The following is a 20,912-nucleotide window of genomic DNA, read 5'->3' on the forward strand; positions in this document are numbered from 1 at the left end:
AAAATCCTGCTTTACTCAAATGAGGGCCCTCAAGAGAAAAATCTCATTAATTTTATTTTTGTTATCTGTGACTTTGCACCTCGTACACCATGCTGTGACAGGAGCTCTGTTCTGGCACAGGTTTTGAAGAGGCACTACCACTATGCCCATAAAATCATGACTCATTGAGGGACCTTTAGAGTTTCTACAACAGTTTTCAGAAAGCTGAGATTTCTATAGCCTGGAGTAGCAGTTTTCATTCTGTTCTCCAGGATTTTTAGCAGAGTTGTTCTTTGCCTTGCATTGTTGCAGTTTGGGTACTGCTGATACAAACTGCTAAACAGCTGCTGTGTTCCACTAGAGAGCATCTCTTCTACTGCAATTATATGACTGATACACAAATCCTCGCCGCTAACAAACAAATCTGAATAACAAGGAACCAACAGATGAAAACACACAAATTAGCCAGACAAACAAGTCCAGGCAGGGACCACAAATCTGATGCATAAGAGCAACTGAACCTGCTTGCTCAGCCCATGCCAGACTCGGGTTCAGAGCAGGGAAGCTTCTGTGTGGAAAATGGGAAAGAGTTCAAGGCTAGATTGGATGGGCCTTTGACCAAGCAGGTCTAGTGGGAGGTGTTGTAACAATCCTCTCCTAAAGGCAAGCATAACACAATTTCTTGGTAATAGATCCCTTGGGGCGGGCAGGATTAGAGTGAAACAACACTGAAAAATCAGTGCTTATAAATACAGGTAAGTATGGTTTACTTCAGAGCAATTTGGCTGCAATGGAAAGCAGGCATATAGTCATTTTGGTTATTATCTGTTGTAATATGGCAATATGAAAGCATGAAAACATCACTTTATCTAGTCTATAAGGGGAAAGAAAGAAGGAAGAAAGGATAAAAGTAAAAACATATCACCACCCATGAATCTCACAACAATTCTTGATTGTTGCAGTTTAGATACCCATTTGTCAAAGTGATGGTTGTTGAAGTGATGGTCACCATCTTGATGGATCAGATTGTGGAAAAAGCCTGCAAAGCACAAAGTCAGATGAAACCTCAGTAATTGAGGTCATCTGAGGTGGGAACACCCAGGTACTTCCCCTGAGCAGGGGGAGCTTTCAGTCCTCTGGTGAAAGGTCTCAGAAATGAGTCTGGGGGTACTTTGGGCATTTTTAATGCTTTATGGCACCTTCTAAAACAGGACAGCTGGCTCTCATATCAGCACAGTCAAGCCAGTTATGACCCATCAAAAGGGATGAACATCCTCAGGACCTTCACAGGGAGAGGAGTTTTACAACTGAATGAGTTGCATAGGTGAGGGCCATTGGCATGATAAAAAGCACCATCCCACCTTGCAGGGTCTGCCTCTTATTCCCCTTAAAGACCTTGTAACCTCTGGTGGTGATTGTTCACAGCCTCTGTCTTATGCAGACCAGTCTTGCTATTACACCAAAACCTCACCTCTTCCCCCTTGGGGGAGTTGCAAACCTGGCCTCAGCATAGCACCCTGCCCCTCTCAAATGGGATGCTGTTTTCAGTCATTAACCATTAACATTCCAGTATCTTACAGGTCTCCCTGCTCATGGCAGGAGGTTTGGAAATAGATATTTAAGTTCCCTTCCAACCCAAACCATTCTATGATTCTATGAATATACCAGTTCACTGACAGAGCCCAGCTTTGCCAGACATATTTCTGCAGCAGCCACCACTCTGCCTGGTGTCACAAACCAACCAGTCCTTCACCATCAGCCTGCATGCCAACCTCTCAAGCCAGACACAGCAGTTTGGGTGGGCAGTGACTGACACTCACATTCATCCTGCTGCAAGTGTTCACCATAGCTATACACGCAGATCTGAGTGCGCTCTGGAGCAGTCTTAAGCACTCTAATTATTCCTCTTGCCTGCAGCTCATGCCAAGGACATGGTGTGTAGGCACTGACAATGAACCCAAATCTCTGATGCAAACCACCCATGAGAGTTACAGGGAAAAGCAGCATAGGAGAGAAGAAAAAACCAACCCAAAATTAAAAAAATATACTAACAAATATAGGGTGTAAAATGTCAGGGAAGAATCTCTTCAGCCCAAAATACTTGCTAAAAGAACCTGGAGTGACTTTGCCAGGGGCTTCAGTCCAGCTAATTGCCTTACCCTTAATTGCCTGCCAGGATGGCAAACTTCAGAAGATGCACACCCCCAGTGACCTCAGTCATCTTCAGATGTCCAGAGAGAGAATAAAATCAGAGGCTGTGGGGCAAGGAGCACCTGTGGCTGACTCTGGCATGGGGACAGAGTCTGCAGGAAGGATTGCTATGGATATGTCTGGTGAGGTCAGCAATGAGCAGGCACCTGGGCGGGTGAAAAAGGCAAAAATGGTGGTAAGTGATGTAAAAAGAGTAGATACATGCTGGTCCACGGTGTATACAGTGGGCTAGACAGGTCCATCTTACAAAATATCCATCCTTTCCTTTTCTGGGACTGCAACTGGACACACCATTAGAGACAAGGAAAATAGAGTGATTTGCTGTCAGTGCTGTTTACCTAGAGACCCATTAATTTAAAATTTTCTTGAGCATGTGGCAAGCACCACTCCCCAGCTATTATAACTCTAACCTGTCTGTGCTATCATGCTTGCATCATTGTTGGTTGCCTTCTATATTGTGTTCCTTGAGGAAATTACTTTTTTTTTTTTTTGGGAAGAATATTTGCTTCAAAAATCATGAGCATGTAACTGAAAATGTGTAAAAAGTAGTATTTTGAAAAAGAAACACTTTTGCAAATGTACTTTCACAAGTGTCTAAAAATCCACTTTTCACTGCAGTAACTCAGATGTAGCTTCTTTTCAGCATCTCTACAAAGATAAATGAACCTTTCTACTGTCTGTAAGTGATTTATTGTCTCCACACTAATGCTATATTTTATAATGGATGAAATTAGGATTAAAAGAAGGTTATATATAATTGCCAGCAGTGCTTGGCATAAGTACCAGTTTGTCTCACCTCTGTACATCAATCTCAGTACTTTAAAATACAATTAATACCTGCCTCATTATTAGCTGCTAATATTGATATCAAAGGAAGCAAATCCAGAGTTAAGATGAAAATATATTCTGCAATGAGTCATTAAATTTTGTTTTTCTTGTCTGTGGACCAAAACATAAAGGATTTTCTCAAAGATGACTTTACCAGAAAGGAGAAAAAGCATCTCAGTGTTTGACTTTATGACTTTGACCTTCATAATTACAGGTAATTAGGGATGTAATTGAGATTTATCTTTCAGAAAGGAACATTAATACTTGCTGGAAGTTCTGTTCTCAAGCAACCTGTTCTCCAAGTTTATTGTGAGATTGAAACTCATGTTGAGTGCTGATATTTACTGTTTTAAACATATTGTGATAGAAATCAAGTAGCATAATCAAGTCTGGTCCAAAATGCTGAAACCTGCAGAGGTCATTCCATTGACATTCTTGTAGTTTTTCTCTGCTCTGGTTTTCTTCATCTCCTGTACAATCCCTCAAATGTTTCCTGCTGCATCTCAGTGTTGAAAACTTGAGTGGAAGAAGGAAATGCACTATGGCTGATAGTAAACTCTTGCTCTTCAGACTGTTTCTGTAATGATAAACGTACTCAGGGTCTGACCCTGAATGGATCTGGGAACTATCAAACAAACATGCTTTCAAAAAACTCCAGTAAAAAGTGCTCTGTCACTATGTACCAGTTTTCTTTTCTTCTGATAGTGAATTTTCTTTCATGTTGATTTAAGGATCCTGCTGTTTTAACTTCTTATAAGTACATATTCAAACTTATCTTCTTTTACATACTGCATTTTTTCCCCTACATGTTTTCAGGAGATTTGTGCTTAGAATGACTGATAAATGCAATAAAAGGGAGACACACCACATGGATTAGGGAAGATCATTTTCATTTTGGATGATTTCTAACAGAGCCTGTGGTAATTGTAAGCCCTGTAGATAAGTTTATATTTGAATTTCTGAGTGATGCATATCAATCTGTTGGAGATAAATGACAGAGAAGAATGCAGCAACCCTGGCCTCCTACATGAAAAAATTCAATTCAGGGCCTTTTGGTGGCAGCTGAAAGCCTTAACAATCTTAAGAATGGGAAAGATACAGAAATAAGGGCCAACATCACAAGAGAGCCCTAATTTTTTTTCAAGATATAAAGCCTGTAGATCTCATAGACAGAAGATAGTATAACAGGTGGGATTGATTTGTCCTAACACAAGCAGTTAGGGATGGGATTCAGTTTATGTCCACATGAAATGGTCTACATAAAAGAGTACAGTTCAGTTGTCTAAATTTTAGGATCTTCTGCTGTTTGAGGCGCCTGAAGTTATTCCACATGATTTCTTACTGCCCCTCCAAAAGCACCCATATGTTTCCCATAAATCCCATGTCTTTCTCTAGAACATCTCACAAAATGTCAGGTTCCCATTTTAGGTGTCTTACCAAGACAAATCTCTTTTGGGGTGAACTGAACTGAACTGACCTGCCTTGTGGCTCCACTGAGTGCACTGAACTCATTTCTGAGGACCAGCAGCGGACCTGACACAGCTTGCTCACCTGTGTTACAGAAACCTTAATTTAGAAGTCTTGTCTGGACTCAAGTCTGACCTACATTCAGTGTTGAGCACAAAAGGGTCCATTCAGTTACACTTGTCAGGTGAATTGCCTTCTACAAGGTCATATCCTGGAACCCTTGGAGACATCCTCAGACTGCGTTTTTGACATCTAAGGTGAGGTCGAGTAAATCTATTTGCCTTTATTATTTGGAAAGTTAAAGTTCTACAAGAAGATAACACAGAACAAAATTTGGAAAATGCTCTAGGAGAACTAAACTGTTTTTCTTTCTGTTGTAGAAAGAAATTGGGATGGCAACATGGCAGGGATTATCTCTGAGGAAGGAATCCAGAGCTGCAGTGGTTCTATCTCTGGTCATCACTAAGGGCCTTGTTAACTGAGGGCAGAATCAGATTTATGGTCTATTTACATCTGCAGAACCACGTTCATTTATGGTGCAGCAATAAACATATTGTACTCATCTCCCAAGATTTACCACCATCTGCTGGTTGTTTGCATCAGTTTTCCCAGGTTTATTCTTACTGGTTTTAAACCATTTCTGCTTGTGAGCATGAGCCATACAAAGTGATTTACAACAGCCTTTACCCAGATAATAGTACATTACCATAGATCCTTTGCCAAGGCTTGACCTTTTTTTATTTACGGTGTCCAGAGTTGAAGGATTACTTCCATGTACATTTTGGATATTGCAGATAAGGACCCTGACAATTTTGTTCACACACTGCTAACTTTATTGAATTTGTTCTCTGTGTCATGGTGTACAGCCTATGCTATGAGAAGGACATGGGTTTTTGATGGAGGAGAGTAGTTATTCTGTTTTCTCTGGACTAAAACTTGCATGCTTCCAGATTTCTACAGAAAACACACCAAAAATTTTGCTTTTTATTTTATTCTAGCCTTTGGGTGAGTTCCCAGCTAAAAGGGATAGAACTTCATTGGGCTTAAATCTGCATGCTTCTACTGCAAAAACCTCAGGTGTGAGTGTTCACGTTCAGAGATTATCTGACTCAGGCTTTGTAATCTTTGGCACCATAATTCTGCCCTTCTCTCAGCCCTACCACCATGTGGCACTCCCTGAAGAATAAAACAGGGCTTTTGCTGCCATAAAAACCAATAAGAGCAAATCTGGAGCAAGGTACATGAAATAGCTCTATAAGAGCCTTCATGAGCAATACATTCAGAGTTCATTAAAAAGCATCTGTCATTGCCTCTGAGACACAGCCTGGGTTAACCCTTAAGAAGTATCCATGTTTCATTTCCTCTTCTCACTTTGACTGAGTATGTACTTTTCACATCTCTGTTGCTTTTAATTCAGCAATGAAGCTGGAGGATGAGGTTTATGTCTTGCTGCATTGTGCAGGCACAAAAGCACACAAAGCAATGTGCAATGAAGCACAGTCTCACACAAAGCCAGCGCAAAACTGCTCAGTCCAGAAACAAATGGGGCTAGAACTCCTTTCCTTTGAAGCAAAGGAAAAGGATTTATGTCAGGACTTGAAATGATGCAACTTATTTCTTCCATTCTTCCCTGAAATTAGCCCTGTGCATTGCAGGGGCTGGTGCTAAGCTGTGTAAAGACCCATTTCATTGCCTGCCATCCATCACACACTGCCTGCTCCTAAATGACTCCCAAAGGGAGGCACAGCCAGATCATAGGTACTCAAAATCTTGCCTATATTGATTTGGTGAAAAGGTGTTAGATGTCAGTATTAGATATTGCTTCACTGATATTTATAGGCTCCTAAATCAACAAATTCCAACTGAAGTCTGAAACTTTATTCACGGTAATACCTAACATTTTTTATTTTTGAGCTACTTATACATTTATTTATTGAACTAAATATCTACCCTTTTACCTATAACCAGTCCTTGTTATTTCCCATTTAAAAGTATAAGTAAACGCAAGAAGAAAATAATGCTCCTGTAAAAGTGTATAGATTTATATCATATTTCGGACAGGAGCCAAAACATAGCCTACCCTAGCAGAATAATAATCTACCACGGTAATGTTGGCTGGAAGTGAAAGAAGACTGAACAAGGATGATGAGCTGTACTAATAAGACTTCAGCTATTCACCTGTGAGCACAGAAGCATGTAAGTATATAGTATAATCATCTTAACTGTATCTGTCATATTAAGCTTTGGAAGGACAGGGTATAAAGAATGTGTTCAGCTGGTTTGGAAAAAAAAAAGAAGTAAAAGTAAATTCTTTATAGTCAGCAAAATTCTTTACAAAACTTCCCAAGGAGAAAGCAGATGCTGAGTAGCACAAAATTAATCTTGTAACATACTAGCTATAAAGTACAGTAACACAAATCAATACTGCAGCCCTAAACTATCAGATGCTGAGCATAGAAAGAGTCAGCTGAATTGTGTAGAACATACGCTCAGGTCTCTGGTTTTTCACAATGGGTTTCTTTTTTAGGTCCTGAGTTAGAGCCTGTTGGAAACAGTGACAGAAACATGGCTTTGGATCAAGCCCTGAGCTATAGATTTATACTGACCGGTACCCAAGGAATGCTGCAGTTGAGTCAGTGCTGCTGGTTTTGTTATCCCACACCAGAACCAAATTTCTCTCTGTTAGAAGAAAGCCAATTGCTTTTGAACTGTATGATTTTAACACAGCAAAATCTGACCTTCTAAGTGTAAAATTGCGCATAGCAATTATATTCGCTTCTGCAGGAAGCAAACTCACTGTGTATTTAACGCTTCTGTCAAACAGCAATTAGGTTACTTTTACAGCTGAGTGTGTAGCTCCTAATGCAGCAAACCCACTGCCTGTGGCAGCCACAGCTTACCAGCTCAGCTGCAGAAACACAGGCTCATTCAGGAATTAGCTCTTTTGCAGCTTACTGCAAAGGCTGCCATGTTCTGTGGCAGCTCAGCTCACCAAAGCTTGGGGAACAGGAATTCACTACATGAATTTTCCTACCCTGAACTTTGCTCCTCATTTTGTGTCATTCCTCAGTCCCCATATTTGGCAGGTAATTGCCATGAAACAGGAATTCAGCACTGCAAATGAAGCAGTTCCAAGACTGGGAATCCTACATCTCCTCCTTGAACTGTTAATCATTAAAGGTTGATATTTGCTATAAGAAAACATGGCAGATAAAAGCAACTGAAAAATCTATCTATGGGCTAGTAGGATTCATTCAAAAAACTCTCTTTGGCCCTGGCTAAAAAGCCTCATACCTTCAAAAGCATTTCCCATTCTACCTTCTGCATGTATCCATCATTCTCTACATGGTGTGAGGGTCTGCTGCATCCTTCAGCTCCTGACATGTTGTGGGATGACCAAGCAAAGAGTTGTATAAAGTCGAAGCAGCTAAATGAAGTTTAGTTTCTGAAACCTTGGAACGGGTTGCCCAGGGGAGTTTTGGATACTCCTGGAAGTGTTCAAGTCCAGTTGGATAGGGCTTTGAGAAAACTGCAGGGGGCTTAGCACAAGATGATCTTTAAGGCCCCTTCCAACCCAAACCATTCTATGATGCCAATAAAGTTGAAGTAGCTAAATGAAGTTCAGTTTCTTGGCTGCTGAAACCTTGGAAAGGGTTGCTCAGGGGAGTTTTGGATACCCCTGGAAGTGTTCAAGTCCAATTGGATAGGGCTTTGAGAAAACTGCAGGGGGGTTGGCACAAGATGATCTTTAAGGCCCTTCCAGCCCAAACCATTCTATGATACCATGAAAAAGATTGCTTCTAATGAGCCTGGTCACTGATTTTGGCTATAGTAAAAGTGTTATTCATAACATAGTAGGTCAAATTAAATAACTTTTTGAAATACTCCTCTTTTATTACTTTCTAGGGAACAATGGTAGGATGTAAAGGTTTTTCAAAGTATCTGTTTCCACCGATGCCCGCAATTCCTTCTGCCACAATTTCCCATGTCATACCTTTCTCTTTTTCTAATAAACCAGTAAAGCTAAATCTTAAACGAAAAAAATATATATGGCTTATATAACAATTCTCCTTAATCAGCATCTGTTGATGAGTTTTATAGTTTATGACACTTTCCCAGTTTATATTTACTTACCATATCTATAAAAATAGTCATAAATCTCATAAATGTTCATCACAGGGAGGAGAGTTGCTGTGAATTCCAAGATGCAGCTCCTGATTATACAGCATACAGAATGAAGAAGAATACATAAGGAACTCATTTCAAAATGGGAGCCATACTTGGACACATATTTTTTGTTCTTTGTATCAGTGCTGTGGAAAGGCAATTAACTTTACTGGTGCTTTGTCAAGTACTTTGGCAGGAAGATGCACAGGCTTTGGAAAAGACATGCTTCATTTGTCTGCTAGTACCTGACTTTCAGGATGTTTCAGACACAGAGAGAACTTAAAAATTATTCTCTTTATCTTTCCCTGCACCTTGTTATAGTACTAATTCTTTGAAAAATCCCAAATTTTGTAGTAGAGTTACTCATTCTGGGGAGAAAAGTTTAGCTTAACATAATTTTTCATATACCTTCAATGTAATTCTGGGGTCATAAATCTCTAAATCCAGTATCCTAAAAAAGATCATATCTATTTTTAAAAGAAAACAAAGTTTTGAAAGAAACCAGAGTAAAAAATAAAAAAAAATAAAAAAGAAGAACATATTCCAACTCTGAATATCAGTATTTACTCAACTTTGGTTTAAATCAGCCTTGGACTTCTCAAGTCCCTGCCAATTCAGCCAAATTTACCTAAGCATGACAATGTTTCAGTGTAGGACATCAGCACTGCAGACAGGATGCCAGGATATGCTTTTTTTTTTTTTTTTTTTTTTTTGGTGGTCTTTCTGGTGGCTACTGTCCCTTCCATCTGTCCCCTCACTGTGGCCACTCCATTACTCCATTCTGCTTCCAGAGCAGCTTTAGCAGCAGTGACCAAAATCATAAGCAGGGCTCAGATGGTCTTTTCTCTTCTGTGCTTCTGCCTACAGCTCTGAGCTTCAATGGAAGCTGGGAAGATAACACAGAATAATAATCATGTTCTAATGTATAATTCTTACTGTGATTTGCAATAGCAGCTCCTTGTAGACACACTGTTAGAGGCACACAGGTGCATAACTGCAGTTTTGTTTAGCCTTCAGAATGTAATATTTGATTAACTTTTTATTGGTTTTTCTTAATTTATTCCACCCAGTTCTTTATGACTTGCATGATTTGATGTAAATTTAACGTGCCTGAAGACCACTAAGGAACAAAAATTGCTAGAAAAGAGTTACCACTGCTTGATTGGTATCTGTCAGATTCATTTGGTTACTGACTTTTTAATTGGAATATAGTTTTTGCTATTATTCATGACCACTCATGCAGAATTTCATCTCTATATCCCTTATTTAACTGAATAGAGAAAGTAAGAAGATTTACATTTTAAAAGTTTAAATGATGAGCTGTTAATTGACATACCACAGCTAGGCTCACATAATTAATTTATGTATCAATCAGCCACCTAGTCATTGTTACTCAAATTACCATTGGGAGTTTTGCCCTTATTCTGAGTTGCTTAAATATGAAGGTGCAAACATATTTCTAATTTTTTGTTGCAGACACAGACAAGCATCACACCATGGGGAATGCTGGTCTTATTATTTTCGAATTGACATAGCTTGTGCAAATACAGAAAAAATTTCTAACTGGAAAATTCAAATAGTCTCATATTAAAGAAATATGTAGGCCAATGATGGATAGTAGCCAAGGACATTTAAATATGAAATAGAACTTATGGTCTATTACCAAAAGATATCAGTTGATTACTGTGTAGAAACTCAGTGAATGTATCATATTGTCCCCAGCTCAGTTTTATTAATATAACCATCCTCAATTTGCATTGGATGCTGGAAATGGCAGGTCAGTAAAGACAAAACCTGTCCTATGCTTTTGCAAATATTAGAGAGGCAAATATGGTGATTAACATTCCATCACAGTAGCCTGTCATCAAACCTGCTTGTAGGCATAAGCTGAGTGTGCTCCCACCGTCCAAAACAATTTCTGCTTATCCAACCTTGTCTGCACTTCATCATTTCTGCATTAGCACTGAACTGCTGCAGCCACTGAGCAGGACCCTGAGGTAGCAGATGCAGCAGATGCAGATAACAGGAGCTGGTTTTGAGGGCTTGTGATTGACTCCTCCATCTTCTGCCAATGAATGCCCTCTTTTGGCCGTGAAAGAGGTGCAGCCTCCCACCTTCCCACATCTCTTTCGACAACGAGGACTTGACTTTTCCCCTTTGCCACATCTGTAATTTTTTTTTCCAATACTGACAGCAGTGTGCCCTTGATAATACACAGGCCTTGAGAAAGCAGACCTGTGAGAGCTCCCTTGTCCCTGGAACATTCTGTGAGTGTGAAATGGGGAAGATGAGCTGGAGGCCAAGAAGGGCTTCAGGACCCTTCTAAGGCCTTTTGGCCGTGAAAGAGGTGCAGCCCCCCTCCTTCCCAGATCTCTTTGGACAACGAGGAGACTTGACTTTTCCCCTTTGTCACATCTATAATTTGGTTTTCCAATACTGACAGCAGTGTGCCCTTGATAATACACAGGCCTTGAGAAAGCAGACCTGTGAGAGCTCCCTTGTCCCTGGAACATTCTGTGAGTGTGAAATGGGGAGGATAGATGAGCTGGAGGCCAAGAAGGGCTTCAGGACCCTTCTAAGGCTGTTCAATATCTCAGTGTCTGGGATAATGCCTATCTCCAAGGCAGGGCTTTGTGGTTCACAGCTCTGCATCTTTAGCCCCAGTCCAAGCCATCTTGCTTTCAACAGTTGGCTGCATCAGTCTTAGGGAGATTTTAGTGTGGGTTTTTTTGGTTTTGTTTTCTGGTTTGCTTCTTTTCACTGTGGTCTCTGAACCCAGGATATCTGTGAATGATTACTGAGGGGTTTACAAAGAGTAGTTATGAAAACCAGAACTACCATCCATATTCATTTTTCTGGGTACCCAGCTCAGCTGGGAAAGTGGAAAGGTCCTGCAGGCCAGAGGAAATCCTGTCTTAAGGGCTGGTAGCACCCCTGTCTCCAAATGCTGCTCCCACTCTTCTCTCATGGCTCTCCCTGTGCACAAGGACTGATGAAACACCTTGAACCTGCCCTGTGCCTTATCCAGATGTGCCTTTAGCAATCATGCCTGTACTTTTTAGATGACATATAATTAATAAACCAGACCACTAGCTTTTTGTTAATTGCCTTGCAGAACAGATTTAGATCCCAGTGACTGAAAATGGTCTGTACATTACAGCCTATCCAGAGATGCAGAGGGTTATGGGGTATCCAAGATCAATACCAATTCACAGAGGATGCTACCCAGGACCTGATGTTAGAAGTTTCATTTCTGGCTTTAATGAAAACTGCATTCCACATTTGGTCAACAAGATTTCTTGCAGCAATAAACTGCACTTTTTACACTGTGTCTCTGCTGTGGGAGCAATAATGTACAAAGCTCCATACCTTGCTCCTTCCCAGGTTATTAAAAGAACTCTACCTACTAGCTGTACAAATAATTGTTCAAAGGTTATTTAATAACTGTTAATATAATTAGTGTAAATATTGATATAAATATTCAATAAACAAAATACAAATCTTATTAAATATTAAGCAATTTCAAGAGTGTCCTGGGAACTTAATTAGTCTCCATAAAAAAAATTGATTCTTTTCCTCTGAAACACAAGGCATGAACTAATGCTCAGCTGTTTTGTATTAGAGAACTCAGCTGGTTTCAATGAACTTTAAAATCCAGACTGCTGCATCACACTTTGCACCCACATCTTATTGCTGCTGCTCAGGTATGAATGTAGGTGTAAAATTTGTTATGGATTGTGTGTTATTAGGAAAGTCTGAAGTCCAGCAGCATCTTGGCAGAGAACTTGATTGTGTTATGTTTAATGTCTTCATGACTTTGTCCTTTCTGTGGGTGTTTGGTAGTGCAAATTCTCATGCAGTGACTTGACACACAGTAACAGAATGCTTTCAGATGCATATAGATACAAAAAAGTTAAAAGGAAGTGTTGGCAGTAATGTGTAATATTAATTGCCTTTTTAAATCACAGAGATGTTGAGTATTTGATTCACAAAACAGTAATTAGGAGTAATGGGATATAAAGAGGAAAGATGATGTGTTGGACAGTTATCAGAATGTGTGTCAAAGCCTAATTCATTAGGCTGTGAAAAGCAGTAATACTGAATATGGTGGAACATTAGCATTTTTCAAATTAAAGATATACTAAGCAAAGCACAGAAAAAAAGTAGTTTCATGAAAAATCAGGCTGTTCTGACAATTTTTTTTTGTTTTATTGTTCTTTTAACTGAAGCTTATAAACTATCATTCAGGAAAGCAACAAAGACACACAGCAAATAATGGGTGTGATACTACCAAGCTAGAAAAGGTTATGACTGGTGACAGTTCTTGTATTCTTACAGTTAGATTTAAGCAGAAGTGGTTATAGAGTGGGGCTTAAAATACTGACAGGTTCTCTGACAGGTTATCAGCCCCTCTGCTGCTCCCACGTGAATTGCCCATGCTGGACTCAGCCACAGCCCAGTCAATGGCACCTATGGATGGTGCTGCATGGAAATAGAATCTGGAATCTGGGAGCAGGGCACAGTCACAGCTCTGAGAGGCAGGATGAGCTCAGGCACCTGCTCTCTGCCATAACCCAGGTGAACATGGCCACTTCAAGCAACCTCAGATCCATGAGAGCTGAGTAGAAGAGAAACCCCACTGTGGTCTCCTTCTCTCCTCTGCCTGTGTAAGCTTTTTGCCAGACATGATTCAGAGTAGATGACAATATATCTTCTCCACCTAACAATGCATTCAGCAGAAATAGTACTTTGAATACTTCAGTGATAGGGTCTGTTTAAACAACAGAAAATCAACAAAGTTAAAATGAATTTTCATGTAACAAATTTTTTTGCATTTATGAAATGACTGACTTTTTAAAACATATTTTTTCAAATATAAATTACCATCAATAAGAAAAGAAAGTTTTATATTAAAGGCTTTATAACCCATAAATGAAGCATTTTCTCCTTTATTCTGAGGTCAAGCAACACATTCTGGTTTATCCCACAATGAATCCTCTATTATTTATGCAGGTTTAATTCTGAATCATTGCCTCCAGCTAGGATGTGCAGAGTTTTGCTAACAGAACTTCTCCTGGCATGCAGACAAGAGCTGATTTTCTGTCTAGTAGATCAATCCCTTAAGTAGCTTTACCCTTTATCACCTTGGAAAGGGATCAGTGCCAAACATAGGCCAAGCATTTATTTTCCATAAGTAATAAGCTCATGATTGTGGTGGTCGTACAAAATGGGCTTTGTCTTTTTAGAGTTATCAAGGGGAAAGGCAGCACTGATTTATATTTTGTTAAACAATACTACTGACTTCTTTGTAAACAGAGAAATTCAGATGATCTGAGCACACCTGGGAACACATTCATCATCGGACTTGTAGTATTTCCCTGTTTCCAGATCTATTTTAAGTTATGAGCATATGCAGAATCTGGAAGATGGTTTCAGTGGGAAAGTAAGCACAGCAGATTAATGAGAGGTTTGCAATTTTCTAGTCACTTCTTTAGCATTCAGTTGAGTCTAAATTGGACTTCTCAGGCTCCTGGCTGAAAGTGCTATACAGAAATGAGTTGCAGAGAACATTTACAACAAATTTGTGGTACTTGACATTTTGTCTCAAACAATTTTTTTGTTCAAATTGAGTATTGTTTGCTTTAGGAAGCCTGACATATTATCTTACAGGGGGTAGTATCTTACAGGCATTCAGAATTAGAATATCTAAGGGTTTCCCAAGATACTCTTACTGATCTGTAAGTATATAATGAAATAACTGGATAATGTAAGCTGTGTGTAAAATTTAAAAAGTTTTCTTGGTGAAATTGCACTTTGATTGAATTTCTATTCTAAAATGTTTTAATATTTGTTGAAAGCACAAAACAAGCCAGCCACACTGCCATCTGATAATAAAAACCTGCGAGTTAGAGTAAATAATAAAAGGTAATCTGCCTACTCACTGCAAACTAAGCACAGAGCAGAAGCCTTAGGATGAGGTATATAGGAATAAAATCTATCAGCAAGCAATCCATGTCTAAAATCTTGAATTAAATCAGTATTTTAAATGGACAAAATGATACACAATGGCCAGTTCAACACTATTGCAGGAATTTCCTTTTGTTTCTGCAATGAAGCATTAAAAGAACATTCTAAATCAGAGCAGCCATAAGCCTGAATAACCTGTGGGTTTGACCTCCTCTGTTTTCAGTCCTTGATGATAATGCAGGGAGTTAAAACAACAATGGAGTTAGAATGCCTCAGCCTGCACACATTGTCTCTCTGTCAACATCTCAGAGAAATGCCATCATGTCCTTATGCTATCAGAGACTGTGCAGGCATGTGTGTGTTAGCAAATAATCTAGTAACAACAGATGTACTGTAATTATGACTGAGCTGATTAAAGTTCCAGGAAGAAAATACTACTTCCTCTGTGATGGATACTTCCATCACAATTCAAAACTCAGTGCTGGATTCAGCAGGAATCCTGGAAATGAATAGCAGCAGGATTGTATCCTTCAGCAAACATCCATTGCAGTGTGGAAGATGCACGAGCTGCCGTGGTGTGAAGGCAGCCTGTGCTCCTGACACCAGAGAGGCAGCTTCTCCCTCACTGCTCTTCAGAAAAAGCTGCCTGCTTTGATGGCTGATAGCAGTCCTGCACATGCCAGAGTATTCCTGCTGCAGAACCCAAAGGTGTGGCTTGTCACCTCCAACCAGAGATCTCTGTTTTCTCTTTGCTTCTATGAAACTTTCCTATGAAAATGAAATTTCCTCAGCATCAGTTCCCACCCGGGCAGGCTCACAATGAGGAGGGAGCAGGCTCTGCCTTTCTCAGGCCATGCCACAACATGTTGCATTTCAAAGGACAGAGCAGAAGAGAATAAAGCCAATGCACTGAAGTCAAGCAAGGACTGGCCTCTTCCTGGACCTCTTTAGCACATTCTCCCGTGGTACAGCAAATGAGGCAGAAATCATCCTCAGGATTTTATTTTAAAATGAGCACAGTAGACAAGGCTTTGTATTTATAGAGGGTCTTTCTCTACTGTGGATCTCAAAGCACAGGAGAAGCCTCACTGCCCAGCAAAGGAATATTTCTGCAGAATAAACTCACAATGAAGTGTTTTCAATTTGCCAGCCTTTCCCCATGATATAAATAGTAGACAAAATTTACAATCTTCTTTATAGCCCATGCATTTTTAAAACATAGCCATGGCATGTGTCCACAGAGTTGTTGCTGTATTCTACTATGAATTTGCTCCAAAACCAGAAGAAAAACTTCCTTTGCTGATCATCTTAAAATAGGTTACATAAATTGGATCACTGAGCCACAGGAATAGAAGGAAAAGGAATTGCAATATTTCTGTTCTGCTGAATTCATGACAGAGATCAATCTTAGGTTGATGTTTGCACAGATTTTTAGATTCTGCCTTTGGATTTTGTTGTGAGTGCTAGAGGGAGTTAGGAGCAATGTGCAGAATGATCTTGTGCTTACAAATATTGCTTTTCAAAAAACAGAGCTTATGAACAATATTTCTGAAATATATTATATACTTTGAAGGTTTATGGATCCCCAAAGTGCTTTATTTTAAGATTAGTTGGATTCTTTCAGGCAGGAACAATAAGAATTGTGAAACAAGTGCACTTTCTTTTGAGACAATAGAACGCCTATTTTTTCTATTGCCTAAAGTGACTAATTGGCAGGAGAAAAATTTTAGAAGCCTAGATGTTATCTTAATCAAGATTTATGAAATTACTTTTATTTCAGAAGGCTTACATTAGGTAGAAGAAGAAAGATGGGAGAAATAACCACAATTTTCCATTTAAATATCCACTTTTTCCTCTGAAGGAATTCTAGAGCACTTTACAAGCCATCAGACTTGGTGTGCCACAGGGACCACCTGGAATGTTGCCTCCTCTGAGGTGGAGCCAAACAGACATTTTCCTACACTTAGTAGCAACATATAATATAAAAATTTATCACAAGAACTGAGTGTAAGGACTTTAAAAATACAGCTGTCTGTCTCAAAGCAGAGTCAAGGCCACAGAGGTAATTTGGCAACTTCATTAGAAGTAATGGAGCCACCACAGCTTAGTTGCTTGACATAAGCATGGAAGGGAGGAATTTACAACAGGAAAGTGATAATTTCAGCCCTGTTGGTAAGATCTGGCTAATCAAAGAATCACAGAATATTGTGAGTTGGAAGGGACCCGTAAGTATCACCAAGTCTAGCTCTGAAATGAACAGTCCATATGGGGATCAAACCACAACCTCAGCATTGTCAGCACCATGCTCTGGCCAACTGAGCTAAGTCATCCAGACAAATACACTGTGACAAACTGTGGGAAAGGAAGCAGCTGATCATAAACATTTCACCCCACGTTATGGGAATGTGCCCTGTGGATACCTGGAACCTGGACTGTATAAAGGTGGTACCTGCAGAAGAATGACTCCAGCCCCTGCCCTGCATGGAGAAGCCCAGGATGAACAAAGACCAACAGAACAGTGCTGGATACACAGGGGTCACTATCTTCTGTCTGATCTCTCTCTCTTGCCCTCTCTTTCTCTCCTGCTCCCTGTCCCTCTTTTCTATTTCCATCTAGCTCTGTACCTCACACTTGCTGTTAAATAAAATCTGTATTACTGACTTTGGTACATGGTCCTGTTTGCACCTTAATTCAGGCAGCGGCATCTTTCATTAATGGGATAATAACACTGAGAAATACCTTTTCTGCCTAAAACTGGTTCAGAGAAGCTGTAGTGCAGCATTCCTGATGGCTCATCAGTCTCTACAGACACATAATGACGTGGAGTTACAGTGTCCTTGAGCCCAAGGACTCCTGCCCAGATGTGCACCTACCTGCTGCACTGAGGGCCGTTCCTGTGCCAAGGTGCTTGGGGACACAGGGCTGTCTGTTCCCTTCAGCTTCTTCTGAGGTGAGTCATGACAGCTCCTATTACTGAAAGAAACCTCAGATATAACCTCCATCTCCCTGTGTTCCCATCCCAGAAGGTCTGCCTCCTGGCTACCTTTTTTCTGTTCTATGTGGCTTACAAAACCTAAAGGACAATTTTAAGCATAATGTGATACCTCAGCACAGAGCTGAATGTCCTCCAAAAACTCACTATCATTTAACAGTTTTCATTATGCTTCTAAAATGCTTCCCACGCCAATGGCTACAGGGATAATTTCTCACTTATAGTTTATATATGAACCTCACCTCCCTTCAGCCTTCCTAGTCCAGACAGTTGCCAAAGAAAGTGCTCTACTCTTCAGTTACACTTTATTAAATCTTCTGGTTACGACCCATGGTGAGTGACAGGAACATGCACTGGGACACTGGTATATTGCACAGCCCTGACTTCAGCAAGGCAACTCAATTTTCTTCCCCCTGAAGCTGGGAAGCAGTGCCCTGTGCAAGGGAAAGGATTCCCACAAGGTCCCATGATAGACAGCAAACTGCTTTCTCTGCCTAGTAAGATCATTGTTAGCAATTCTTCTTCCAGTGAAAGAGTCTGACATTTTCATACTTCTCCTAAAATTCAGTAGACTACATCAATTTCTAAATTTATGAGGAAGAATTCAAAAATCTAATTTTAGAGAATTCTACAATTCATCAGAATGTTTTATTTTGTTGGTGTCAAGGTGGTTCATATTGTTACTGTAAATATAGCATGCAGTGATACAGTTTAAAACCAATCTTTAAAAATTTAAATAATTGAAATTTCAGTGAAATTTAAATATAATTATTAAAAGCTAACTAAAAGCAGGTACTAGCATCCAACTTGTAGGATTGGGATGGTGTGAGGTTTCTCTTCTCTGGAAACTTTATTTTAAAGCACTTAAAAATGTTTTTACTTAGAGGGTGATGAAACACCTGAACAGTTTTTCTAGAGAACTGGTGGATGTCCCACCTCTGGAAGTGGTTAAGGCCAGGTTGGATGGGGCTTTGAGCAATTGTGGTCTAGGTGGGTCATGTTCCTGCCCATGGCAGGGGCATTAGAGGGAGAGGAGTTTTAAAGGGTCTAGGTGGTTCATGTTCCTGCCCATGGCAGGGGCATTAGAGGGAGAGGAGTTTTAAAGTCCCTTTTAAACCCAAAACATTCTATGGTTCTATTGAAAGAGAAATAAAGAAAATTGAATACTATTTACAACTCTGTTAGAAATGTTATTGCAATTAAATGTTTTATCTAAAACATCCCAGTGTTTCTGAAACAGAATTTTTCAGTGAAAAAACCTTATTCATTAGGTTTTTATTACCATAGTTCCTCTTAGTTAAAACTCCATATAGTAAGTATTTTCTGCCATATCCCAGTATGAATGAGAGATTTTGAATAGCTTCCAAAGAGATCTTGTTTTGAGGAATTTTCTTACTAATCATCTCCAAGACACTTTGGGAATTATCATAAATGGTTTGATAGTCATAACTGATCATAAGTGAAATAAGAGAAAAGATTATTTTTGAGAAGCAGAACATCCTTATTACCTCTACCTAAAAGTCCTGTATGCTATTGATGCACATCTGTGAGGATTTTAATTGCCAAAATGATCATTTGTTAGAGAATGAGGACCATTGCTTGTTAAATTTCTCAGCTTTTTTTATGTAACCAAGCAGTAAAAGTAACACCCTTGAGCAGCACAGTGTAAAGAATTAAGGACAGATCTGCCTGTCTGCACTTCAGGACACTGGAAATGCACCATCAACACATTGCAGACAGGGTTTAATATCCTCAGGTTGCACCCCTACTGCTAAATGCATCCCACCCAAGGAGTTAACCATAGCCATAAGCTAACAGGTAAGGAGTGGAAAACACTTTTGCTGATCACTTTTGGAGCTAGTTCCTTGCAATACCCCCCTGGCTTAGGGGTATTGTTGTTTAGGGAGTAACCACATTGCCTTGAGACACAGTGATTTAATTATTTTTTTATTTTCTAGGAGTTGTTTTTGGGGTTTTTTAGATGAAATTCAGCTTGAACATAGATTGAGTTGTGTTGCAGGGGACTTAACTGAATTTTTGTTGCATTGGAAAATTTTGCAAGTCCTGGAGTCGGAAGGACTTTCTGTCTCTAAAGAACATTGAGGGTAAAGGTGCAGCCCTGAAGGTGTGATGGGGTCCCTGACGTAGACTGTGTGTAAGATTTGTGTCACTTGCTCTGGTTGTTTGCTGCCAAAGAAATCCCAAATGTAAACCAACATCTGCACAATGCAGACAGTAAGGATCCAGTGCCTGCCATAAACTCAGGAACTAAATTATCTGGTAGTGTAGACAGACCCTAAAAAAGAAATAAATTCCAGTTAAGGGTGCTTTCCTGTTACATGACCACCAGAATGGAAAGACATTGTGATTATGAGCTGCTGACAAAGCTACCACAGAATACTCTTAGTTATCATTCATGTGGTTTTTCTAATTTCCATTATAAAGTTCTTGTTTTTTTAATTTCCATAAAAAAATTCTTGGTCTTTTACGCATAGGCTCAGTGTTTATGAGTGGGGAAATGCTGCTTATGAGCGTTCCTCAGAGAAATAATTTTTGATTTCAAAACTCAGGTGACTGTTTCTTAGGTTCAAAGAAAATGTTTGCTATTTGACAGCAGCCCTGTGGCTGCTGTCATCTTATAGCAGGAGGCTTCCTGCTCTTAAACCAGACACAGGGTCTTCCAGTGCACTAGTAACAGAGATGATGCTCATTTATATTTGGGTATGTAAGATTAAGGTGCAAGTTCCTATAAAAGTTCTGCACACCTTGCTGGAGTCAGCCTCTGTCTGCTTGCTGTGGAGGAAAATTGGAGCACTCATTTAGACTACATGCCTAAAGTTTATAAAGATAAGTGAAATGAATCATGATTTGATAGGATAGCTCATGCTCCTAGGAAGTGGAACATAAACTTCTGTAAGTGTTTCTTTAAGTAAAACATTTATATGTCAATGTATAGCCATGGGCACTCAAAGAGAATATGTAACTGACTATGAAAAGCATGGCATTTTCCAGTGTGTAAACTAGTTTGATACAGTCGATTAACTAAGTTCCTCTTATAAAGAAGCTTCAAAGTGTCACTTTATTAATGATTTTCCCTAATGTATTTAGGTTATTTTGGGAATGGAGATATGGCACAATCATATATTTCCCCATGGTGGCACCAAGGACATATCTACATAGCAAACAGCAAAACAGCTGGAATGATAAAGGAGAGTATCTGTGGGAGTTTAGATATCTTCTTCCATGTTTCCAGAGAATGATTAAAAAAAACCCTATTATAGTCTCTACTTTGCTGCTTATC

This window comes from Passer montanus, unplaced genomic scaffold, assembly GCF_014805655.1.
Source record: "Passer montanus isolate IOZ18808 unplaced genomic scaffold, ASM1480565v1 scaffold50, whole genome shotgun sequence".
NCBI lineage: Eukaryota > Metazoa > Chordata > Aves > Passeriformes > Passeridae > Passer > Passer montanus.